The sequence below is a fragment of the Orycteropus afer genome, unplaced genomic scaffold (assembly GCF_000298275.1).
Source record: "Orycteropus afer afer isolate SDZICR_OR568_19922 unplaced genomic scaffold, OryAfe1.0 scaffold00136, whole genome shotgun sequence".
NCBI classification, from domain to species: domain Eukaryota; kingdom Metazoa; phylum Chordata; class Mammalia; order Tubulidentata; family Orycteropodidae; genus Orycteropus; species Orycteropus afer.
The window spans coordinates 4,659,866-4,670,344 of NW_006921723.1; the positions used below are offsets into that span (position 1 = coordinate 4,659,866).

A 10,479-nucleotide genomic window follows, 5' to 3' on the forward strand; every position below is an offset into this window, starting at 1 on the left:
CCGCCCCCCTTAACCCTCGCCGGGCCACCGGCCTGCGGGTGTCTGCCTCGCCCTCAATACGCTCCCCACGGCGTCCCCGATTCTTTGAGGCCACCCTGCCGAGTCGGGCTGCCGGCCGCGAGGGCAGCGGGCAGTCGAGGGGTCCGGGACCCCTAGTATGGGCGCAGTCCGTTGTTCTCAGTACGTGGACGAGCCTCCGGCTGTCGCTGCCTCCTCGCCGCCGCGGGGCTCTTCCGAAGCTTTCACGGGCGGCGTGGCGGGCTGTTTCGAGTCATGGTCTCCGAGGGCAGCTATGCGATCTCTCTTGGCTGCACCAGTTGGAAGCTGCGCCTCCCAATGGGGTGGAGGGCAGCGGCGTGGAGAGCGCAAGACTCTGGGTCGCGCTCTCCGACGCTGAGAAACCGGGACCCACAGCGGGGACCAGCAAATGAGCGTCCCACCTGCTCCGACTCAGGGAGGGAGATGCGTGCTGGTCCTAGGGGGCGAGGGCGGAAATGTTTCTTTGCCCCCAGGGCTGCTCTTCAGTCTGGTGAAAACTTGATTCACAGAAGGGCACCTATACCGGGGTACAGCTGGGCGAGGACCCCGGCCCTCTGCTCCTTCGCCGGGTGAACAGTGCCTATGTAAGAATACACCCTCTAGTCAATGCCCTGGAGGAGTCCTTCCGATGCGTGGGCGGGAGGCCAGGGCTGGACAAAGGGGACAGCTGCCCAAACGCCCACTAGTGCACAGGTTGGGTGGCACCGCTGGGAAGGAAGGATACTACACCTTCCCCCACAGCCTGTCCTCAGGATCTGTCCCAGAGCCTGACCCCCGGTCCCATCCCTGCCTCTGCTCTCCAGTGCCCAGGATACCCTTCCGGGACCAGGGGCCGGTAGCCAAGCCTGCCGATCAGATATGAACCTGAGCTCCCACGTAGGTGAGCCCATCCCCAGGGAGGGCTGCTCTGTGCTCTGTGAAAGGAGGCCAGGAGGGTCAGGCTGGCTGTCCTTCTGATGCTGGGCCCCCCCAGGCACTTTTCAGTTGATGATCTCACCTGGGAGCAGGAGAGGAGAAACTGAGTAGGCGCTGACACACACTTAGTTCTTGGTCTGGGACCTCTGCCTGGCCAGGATTCTCCCCATACCTCTGTGAGACCCCTCCCTTGCTCTCATCAACTCCTGGTCATCCAGAAAAACCCAGGACCAGAAGCTGCCCCCCCTGTCAGTACTAATTACCTGGCTTGGAGTGCTCTGACTCCAACACCAGGCTTTGCTGGGACCCTTGGCAGGGGCTGCTGAGGCCTGTGCCTCTGATGGGCATGGGCTGGGGGGGTGGAGTAAAAGCCCTGAAGGGGCACTTCCAAGCCATGCTCTAGATGCCACTCACTCCTGAGGAGGGAGATCCTGGCTCTGGCCTCAGCTTCATGGGGGCATCAGGAGCTCCCCCAGAGAAGCAAAAAAATGATGGTGAGTTGGGGCTCCCCAGGTCTGCACCCAAAGCTCTCTAGGGTTTTGGCTGCCCTCACTATTGGGCCTGTAGCCCCTTGGGCACCTGCCCCAAGGGGTGAGGGAACTGGCAGGGGTAGGACAAGGGTCTAGGTGACAGTGCAAGGGGCAGGCTCTTTGACTGTCCAAGCCTCCAGCTATGATGGCCCCTGGGGTCAGACCACAGGTCTGGGGTCAGTCCACCAGCCCCTGCTCCAGGAGAAGAGCAGGTGGAATAAGGAATGGAATAAGATGGAATATGTTCATGCTTCATAGACAGCCAGGCAGGAATCCAATCAGACCCAGCCAGGGCCTCCCTGGGGAGTCTGGCCACCTTGATCCTGATTCTGGGGGCCAACTTGCTGGTTTGGCCTTCTATTAGGGACTCTTCTGACTAGCTGCCTGGGGCATGCTGACCCTCTCCTCTCTGGGGTCTGGAGCGGCTGGCTGGGCTGAGGGCCCTGTTCTTCCTGCCTAGACCTGGACATTTCTTCATTCATGGCATCTTGCCAACTTTGGGCAGCCTTGGGCAGGAGAGGGGACTGTGCCCAGCCATCCCTATTCCAGGAGCTTCCAGATGCAGCAGGAAAGGGAGAAGGCAGACTCAAAGAAGCCCTACTTCCCACCTGCCAGGATTCTGGGCTGATAAAGCAAATGTTTTGCTGTCCCTCAAATCACGAGGAAGCCCATACTCCCCTCATTCCATCCAGGCCCCATTCACCTTTGTTCATTTCTGCAGCTGCACCTCCCAGTGGTCAATAGGGGGCCAGAGGGACCTGGGATGCCTTCTGTAGTCCTACAGGAACCCAGTCCCAGGGCTTGGGTTTTGCTGAGTGGCTGGAGCTCCCCACCCCATCCCACTTCGAGGAAAGCAGAAGGAGTCAGCTCTCTTGGCCCAGGGACCATGCTCCCATCCCCTGGCCTCAGCAGGAAGCAAGTTCACCCCTCAAGAAAGTCAGCCTCCTGGGTGGTGGTGGAGGAGTGGAGTCACGAGGACAGCACTTGCTGGAAGAATACGGATTAATGGGGTTTGGAAGCATGTGGAGCTACTGTCATTCCCATCCCACTGGAGGCCAGGACCAAAGGCAAGACTGCTGAGAGGGGGCATTCCCAAGCCAGAGTCCCCCAGCTGACCAGTGGGAGCCCCTCTGGCCTGACTGGGGTTGAGGTGGGAGTCCTGGTCCAGGCTGCAGGTCCTAGACCCTCCTAGGCCCACTCACCTAGGCCTCCAGGGTAGCCTCACCTTCCTCGTTTGTCTGAGGAGAGGACTGGACGGGTTGACTGTCACTGCCTAGGCCAGGCCGGTTTGCTACCCGCCTGCCTGGGGGCAGCTTTTCTTCCATTGGGAGGTGCAAGCTTCAGCTAGTCCTCTGCAATGAGTCCTCTGCTCCAAGCAGGGGTGGTTGCTGGGCTTTCTCTTCCCAGGGGCAGAACAGGGATAGGTGCCCTTGGGCCAGTCACCATGTACATGATCATCTCCAGGGAGTAAAAGGTTTGGGCCACTGAAGGAGCTTCTTACATCTCCCCCAGCAAAGCCAGGCCTCACTCAGGCTCAGCCTGACTCCCACCCCACACATCTGGAACAGAATCCAGCTCAGCAAGTGAAGGGAGGTGAGAAGGCCAGGGTGCGAGCGGGACTGTCATGGAAGTCAAGGGTCAGCACCCCACCCTCCCCACTCCCCAGTGGATGAGCGGGCAGGAAAAGGCCACATGGGCAGGAAAGCAAAGATGTGACCCTCCACACACTCTGTGGGCCTCACCTCCACAGGCCACTGCCCAGCTTTACCAAGCTCTGCCCAGCCCCCCTGTGGTGGTTAAGTTTGTGTGTCAACTTGGCTGGGCCTGGTTGAGTGGCTGGGCAGCTGGATGTAGTATTCGCCATGATGAGACTGGTAATCAACTCCATGATGGAATCTACTGTGAGCAGCTGAGTAGCTGCCTTTGGGTATGTGGTCTGCTTCCTGTATATAGGGAGAAGCCTTGGGAATGGTCTCTAGCCTATGGCACACTTGGACCCTGCATGTAGCCGTGTCATTGCTCAACAACCTGCTATGCTCTGCCGACCTTGGGACGTACAATGAACTTAGTCAATGGCCTGCAGTGTAGTTTGGTAACATCGGAACTGTGACTTTTTACTTGTCAACTTTGGGGCTTCTCAGCCTCAGCAGCCAGCAGCTGTCTGAGTGAAGAAACGCCTCTAGCTTCAGTGGGCCAGGAGCAGGAGGCAGAGCTGGACCCAAGGTTGAAGGGCTTTCACCCAACCCCTAGAGCCTGGCACTTTGAACTTGGACTTAAAGCCTCTAAATTTTAAGAATAAACTCCTGTTTGTTAAGGCCATCCCATTTGTGGTAGAATTCTCGTCAGAGTGGCACTAGGTAACTAGAACACCCTCCAAGCCCCTCCCAGCCCTTTGGCCTCAGGCAGATGGACACTGTTCACACACCCCCATTATGTCTTTCATGTAGATTTAAGTCCCCTTGGCTACTCTATCTTCATGGAGTGACACAGACCTCCTCTGGTTCTGTTTCTTTAGTCACCGCTAGTCCTGTTTGTGAGCTGGCCAGGAAGGGGGAGGGAACGGAATCAGTCAGTGCCATAAAGGATAGTTCCTGAGGCTCCCACTTCTGTTGAGTTGATAATCGTAGCTTAGCATCTCCTACCCGACTGTGTTTCCCTTACTCCCCACTGGCACCTCTACAGCTGGACTCTCATCAGGTGGGTGACTAGAACTTCATTCCCACACTCTCTTGCTCCTTAGCAGTCCTGCCTTTTGGGGGATTGCCCTAGTTTCCCACTGACCACTGCTACTTAAATTGGGAGGACTGGGATGTTCCAGACACCCTTGGCCTTCAGGGTAGCACAATCATCAGGTTCATCACCTTGGCCAGCATGGTCACCCTTTCTCTGCCAGTTCAATCAAAAGCAAGAGGAGCCAAGTTAGTGCATCCAAGGCTTTGGGAAGCGGGGGCCTCCAGCTCTGTCCTTTGGCTCCCAGACCCTGAACCTTGACTCTGGAGAAGCAGCCCCTGGTGGCCTCTGGCTTAAAGCATACTCCGAATGTCAGATAGCTACCCCCTTCCCCAAGTGGCTTCAGGAGGCTATGACACACTTCTATTAGGCCTGGGCTTTCAGGTGACAAAGGAGCCCTGGTGGTGCAGTGGTTAAAGTGCTCAGCTGTTAATCAGCCGTTCTTTGGGAGAAAGATGAGGCAATCTGCTTCCATAAAGATTTACAGCTTTGGAAACCCTATGGGGCAGTTTACTGCATCCTACATGGTTGCTATAAGTCAGAATCAACTGGCAATGGGTTTGGGTCCAGGACAGGGATGGGGTTTAGGGTAAGACCATGAGCTTTAGAGTGAGACCATGAGTTCATGGGCATGAGGCCCTTGCCACTTTCTTTTACTACAAAGTGTTTCCTTAGTCTGAGGTGATATTACATAGGCTACAGTGACAGGGAGGTATTCTAAGTCCACCATAAAGGGACGAGCAGAATTGTAGTGGGCAGGTGTAGTGAGTTCAGTTGTGTGCTGTTGAGTCTATTCCAACTCCTAATGGGAGCTCTGATGGCATAGTGCCTAAGGCATTTGACTGCTAACCAGAAGGCTGGTGGTTTAAACCTACCAGCCACTCCTCGGGAGGAAGACTGGGTAATCTACTTCCGTAGAGATACTGCCTCAGAAACCGAAGGAGGGATCACTATGAGTCGGAATCAACTTGACGGCAGTGAGTTTGGTTTTGGTTTTGGAGTGACCCTATATGACAGAGTAGAACTGCCCCACAGGGTTTCCAAAGCTGAAATCTTTTTGGAAGCAGATCACCAAGTTTTATGTCTTGCAGAGCCATGGTGGGCTCAACCTCCCACCTTTCAGTTCGCAATTGAATGCTTAACCATTGCGCCTCCAGGGCTCCTCAGTGAGTTCAATAGTGGCCCCCAAAATACATGTTCTTCAGATCTGTGAATGACCTTATTTGGAGAAAGGGCCTTTGCAGATGTAATTAAGTTAAGGCTCTCTGGATAAGATCACCCAGAAATTAGGCTGGACCCTAAATGCAATGACAAGCGTCCTTAGTTGGGGAAAGGAGATTTAAGATACAGAGACATACAGAGGGAAGACCATGTGAAGATGGAGGTAGATGCTAGAGTTATGCAGCCGCCAGAAGCGGGAGAGAGGTGTGGAACAGACTCTGGGGAGCCTGCATGAGGAACCAGCCCTGTGACACCTTGGCTGTGGACTCCTGGCCTCCAGGACTGGAACACAATAAAGTACTGATATTTTAAGCACCCAGTTTGTGGTCCTTTGTTTCGGAAGCCCTGGAAGATGGGTACATCAGGGAAGGCAAATTCACCTCCAGAGTACCCGCCTTTCCTGTGGAAACAACTCACTGTTCCTCTGATGAGGAGGGATCATGGGAGGGACCCCAAGTAAGCCACCACCACCTGGTGATCAGCTGGTCTGAGGATGGTGCATAGCAGGGGCCTGCACTGGTCTCTGCTGTGGGCAGTGGGGCACTCAGCAGTGGCGGTGGTCAGCCACCTTGGTGAGGGGCATCCATGTTGCTGGGCCCAGTGAGCAGTGACCAGGGCTGGAGAAAAAGGCTATCTGCAAATCACAGGATGGTCATCAAGTCCCCTGATTATCAAGTGCCTCCTTCACAAAGCTGCCTATGGAGACATTTGCATGGGACAAGCTCTGTGCCTACTTCAAAGACTTTACCTACCCATCTACCCAAGACCTTCTTGAACCATCTCCCCAAGTCCCTGCCCAGATGGTCTGCCTTCAAACTACTACTCTGAAGATACTCCCCCATGTGTCACAGATGCCTGACACACTGTCCCTGGGACTTATCCCTTCACTATCCTATTTTGTGGGCACAGAGGTAACTGGAACCAGCAGCCCCCACTTCTGTATGAAGCTAACTTATTAGGCAGCCCCATTAGGACTTGAGAGAAGGGAGCCTTGCAGGGCAGTATAGGGGGCAGATATAAAATGGTGAGGGTAGTTGTAGCATCCGAACCTATCTAATTTCAGGGGGGTTAATGAGAATCAAGCTCAGCACAAGGCTGATTCCTATGAGGCAGAGCTCAGACACACCTCCACTCTCCAATCTTTGACTGGTTATGAGGCAGAGATCAGACATACCTGCATTCTCCAATCTTTTTACCAATTCTGACACAGCCATCTCTCCCACAGCACTCTACTTGTCTTCTCAGTTCAATAATCCATTGCAATGGCCCTACAGAACTCACAGATCATACTTACAGTTAAGTGGTTTATTAAAGAAGCAATAGGGTATAACTTGGGATCAGGAAGCATGCAAGCAAAGTCTGGAAAGGTCACTGGAAGAGAAGAGTACATCCTTCCCTTCTTCACTGCAGGACAGCTCACTCAGCTCCTCTCAGCCACATAAGAAGGCAGGCCTTCTATCTGTCATATACACACTCCTTTGGCCATGTAGGCTTCCTATCAACTTCTCTGAGGACAAGCATAGTCTGCCCTCAGCCTTCCTGCTATCAGCTCTGTGTCACAGTCTTTCCCAGGTCTGTCATTGTCTTCAATGCTATAGCTATGTTACAGCTCTTTGAAGAAGCTCCTTGCCACCTGTCTCTCTGATGCTTCTCTCTTCTTTTCTTTCTGTTTCTTCTTACTTCCTCTCTGAAATAAACCTCTGTGGGTTGGCTGTATATGTACATAAACTTCTTCTCAATTTCAAGGCATAGCCCTCCCACTAGGGCCATGAACTGTCCAATTCCCTCTCAGTAGACCATAGATGCTTCATTTGCATAGTAGGCTATAGTTACTTCATTTGCATTGTCCACAGTCACTTCATTTGCATAGTCTATTGACCAGTCCCTGCAAAGTGCATACCAATCATAGGGCAGACTGCAGGCCAGAGCCAGACAAAAAGAATAAAACCAAGTTGTTTACAACTTACATAGGAAATGTAACAAACCCTTTGGGATAGAAAACTGGGGTAAAGGTACCTCCTCAGGGCCTGGGGAAAATTCTCTCAAGCCGTTTTCCCAAAGAACCAAGACAAAAGGCTTGGTTAAATGCATTCTTAGAATGCATTTAAATTCACTTTTTCACTAAAAGAATGCATTTCTTGGTTAAATACATTGTTGTTGTTGTTGTTGTTGTGTGCCATCGAGTCGGACCCGACTCATAGCGACCCCTCCTTGGGTTTCCGAGGCAGTATCACTACGGAAGTAGATGCCCCATCTTCCTTCCAAGGGTTAAATACATAAAGGAACTCATTTCACTACATCAGGGCATAGCCAGACAGAAGGACACAGAGAATGACTCTGGAAAGGACTGGGTTACAGTGATCACTCCATGGCTTGGCTTCCAGCTGCCTATGGCTCCTCAGACAGCTCTTGGGAAGAGCCAGTTTGAGAAAGAAGCCAACCCAGATGCAGGCAGAGTGGAGAGAGGCAAAAAACCTGCTCTGACAACTTGCTGTAACATCTGGATCAAGCCTCAACTGAAGCAAGACTACCCCTGGACTTTTCCATTAACATTGAACTATGGGGGGTGGGTAGGAGCTCTGGTAGCATAGTGCCTAAGGCACTTAACTGCTAACCAGAAGGCTGGCGGTTCAAACCCACCAGCCACTCCTCGGAAGGAAGATGGGGCAATCTATTTCTGTAGTGATACTGCCTTGGAAACTCAAGGAGGGGTCGCTATGAGTCAGGTCTGACTCAACGGCACATAACAACAACAACATGGGGGGGGTGTTCTGATTATTGCAACTCAGAGTTCCAGTGGCATCACCTTCCCTGTCCCCCACTCCATACCCCTGGTCAGAGTCCAGTGGAGCCTCCGAGTCAGCAAAGTGGGGGTGAGGCCTCCATCCCTCACCTTGGGCCTCCAGCAGTGATTGACATGAACAAAAACCTAGCCCTGGCACTGAGCTCCCTGAGAGGCAGAAGTGAGGGTGGAGGGGGCCGGGAGTGGACACACAGAGACCACTGCCCACAGACTGTGAGCAAGAGCGTAGGCAACCACTTTTATGAGAGGAAACCTTCCTGAAGCTCTCCTGTGGGGTCACTGGGGACTGTTGTTGTTGTTATGCGCTGTCGAGTGGGAACTAGACACTGGGAAATCCAGCTGGGGCTGGCCTAGAAAGAAGAGAGGAAGGAAGGAGAAAAGAAGGAAGGGAGGAAAGGGAGGGATGAAGAAAGGAAGGGAGGACTGAAGGAAGGAAGAGGAAGGAAGGCCTGCACGTCTCCAATCTCCAGCCGGAAGCACCACCGTCTGATCGTCCCTAGGCACCACTCACTGATGTTTATTAAACGTTTTCTTAAACTAATTCACTTTTTCACTTGAAGAATGCATTTCTAAAAGAGACTTCATATCTCAGCCATTAATAGAAACTCAGTGTCACTTGTCATAAATAGAAGGTGTCAGAAAAATAAGTATCAGACCTTGGCCTCACTTCCTGTTTGGAGGCCTCGGAGTGGCTCTGAGAAGGCTGCCTCTGAAGGCTTTCAGGCCTTTGTACTCCCTGCACCCAACTGTGGCCACCACTTAGCAGCAGCCCGAGCACATCCCAGCCTGTCCTGAGCCCATGGACCCTGCCCGAGCTACACCGGCTGCAGGCAGGCTTTCCTTCCCACACGAGGGGGGCCATGTGGACATCTGTGCCCTCTGGAGCTGCAGGATGGGACCAACTTCCACCCGACCCACTCCTGGCACCCTCGTAGCATATCTGCCACCCCACTCTCCTGCCCCATCCCTCCTCCACCCCCTCATGAGGGACCCTCATGGACTGGCTCAGGACACCCCTGAGTGCATTCGGTCACAGGACTGTGAGAAAGGTTCGCATTTCCAGGTTGTATGGAAAAATCTCTGGGGGCAGTGGTGGTGGTGGGGCTTCCATGGCAAAACCTTCCCACCACCCAAAGAACCCCTCCCCTTCTTCCCAGCTGGGCTGGGGGGTGGTTTCGGCCCGTAAATCTCTCTCTATGCGCCTTTCTCTTCCTATTTCTCCAGCCACAGTGGTTCCTTCTCTCCGGGAAATGCAGGCCTTGAAGACCCTGTGCCAACTTCTTCTCATGCCCCAAAGGGCCAGGGTGGGGCAAGTGGGGGTGGGGAGTTAGGGGAAGGCTGTATTCTCCAAAGGTCCCTGCCCCCCACCCCCAGCCAAAAAAGCATTGGCCCTAGAATCGAACCCTTCTCCAAGCACTGTCCTCAGCCTCCCTCTCTGTGGCCGGCAGGGTGTGGGGCAGTGGACAAATAACCACAAATCTAAGAATCAGCACAAAGCCAATTCCTATGAGGCCAAAGTAAGATCTATCCCAGACTGCCACATTCTCCAGCTGCTGGACCACTCCATCTCTGACACTGGCCACTCTCCCTCCCCTCAGCCTCTTCTCTCCCCCATGTGGATTTGGCTGCAACATCTCACAGAACTGACACTCTGTACTTACAGTTAAGTGGTTTATTGAGGAACAGGGTACAGCTCAGGATCAGGCTCAAGGAAGCAGGCAGGCAGTGTCCCTTCCTCAGTGCAGGCCCACTCTCTCAGCTCCACTCAGCTTCCCGAGGACAGACTCCTCTCTACTCCCTCAAGTCAGGCTTTTCTCAGCCCTGCCATCTGTCACTGCTGGCTCTGCCCCAGGGCCCCCTCCAGGCCTCTTGCCGTCTTCAGTATAGCCCTTGACCAGTTACGGGTCTTCTAGGAGGTTCCTTGTCTCCTCTCTGCTTTTTCCTGCTGCTACTCTTCTTGCTTCTGCCTACCTGCCAAGCCACACGTGGGGCTGGCAGCACACACACTCACACAACTCCATGTTTCGGAAGGGGCATGAATATGAATCTCTGTCAGTAGGTTGGCCAGATAGTTGTCTTCCAAATTTCCTGACATAGATGAGTCAGTGCTTCCAGCATTGTATCCATTTGTTGAAAAATCTCAACTGATTTTCGATGGACAGTCAATTGTAGTTTGTGTTTAACTGAGTGGGAGACAACAACAATCCGCATAAGACACAACCACACCTACAACTCCTGGGA

At 53.5% G+C, this 10,479-nt stretch overlaps 1 protein-coding gene across 1 annotated transcript in view; it reads right to left on the reverse strand.

The window, feature by feature from the left end:
• The window catches only part of FNDC10 (fibronectin type III domain containing 10), a 57,580-nt gene that overhangs the window by 916 nt on the left and 46,185 nt on the right, over positions 1-10,479 (reverse strand). The window lies entirely within an intron of this gene.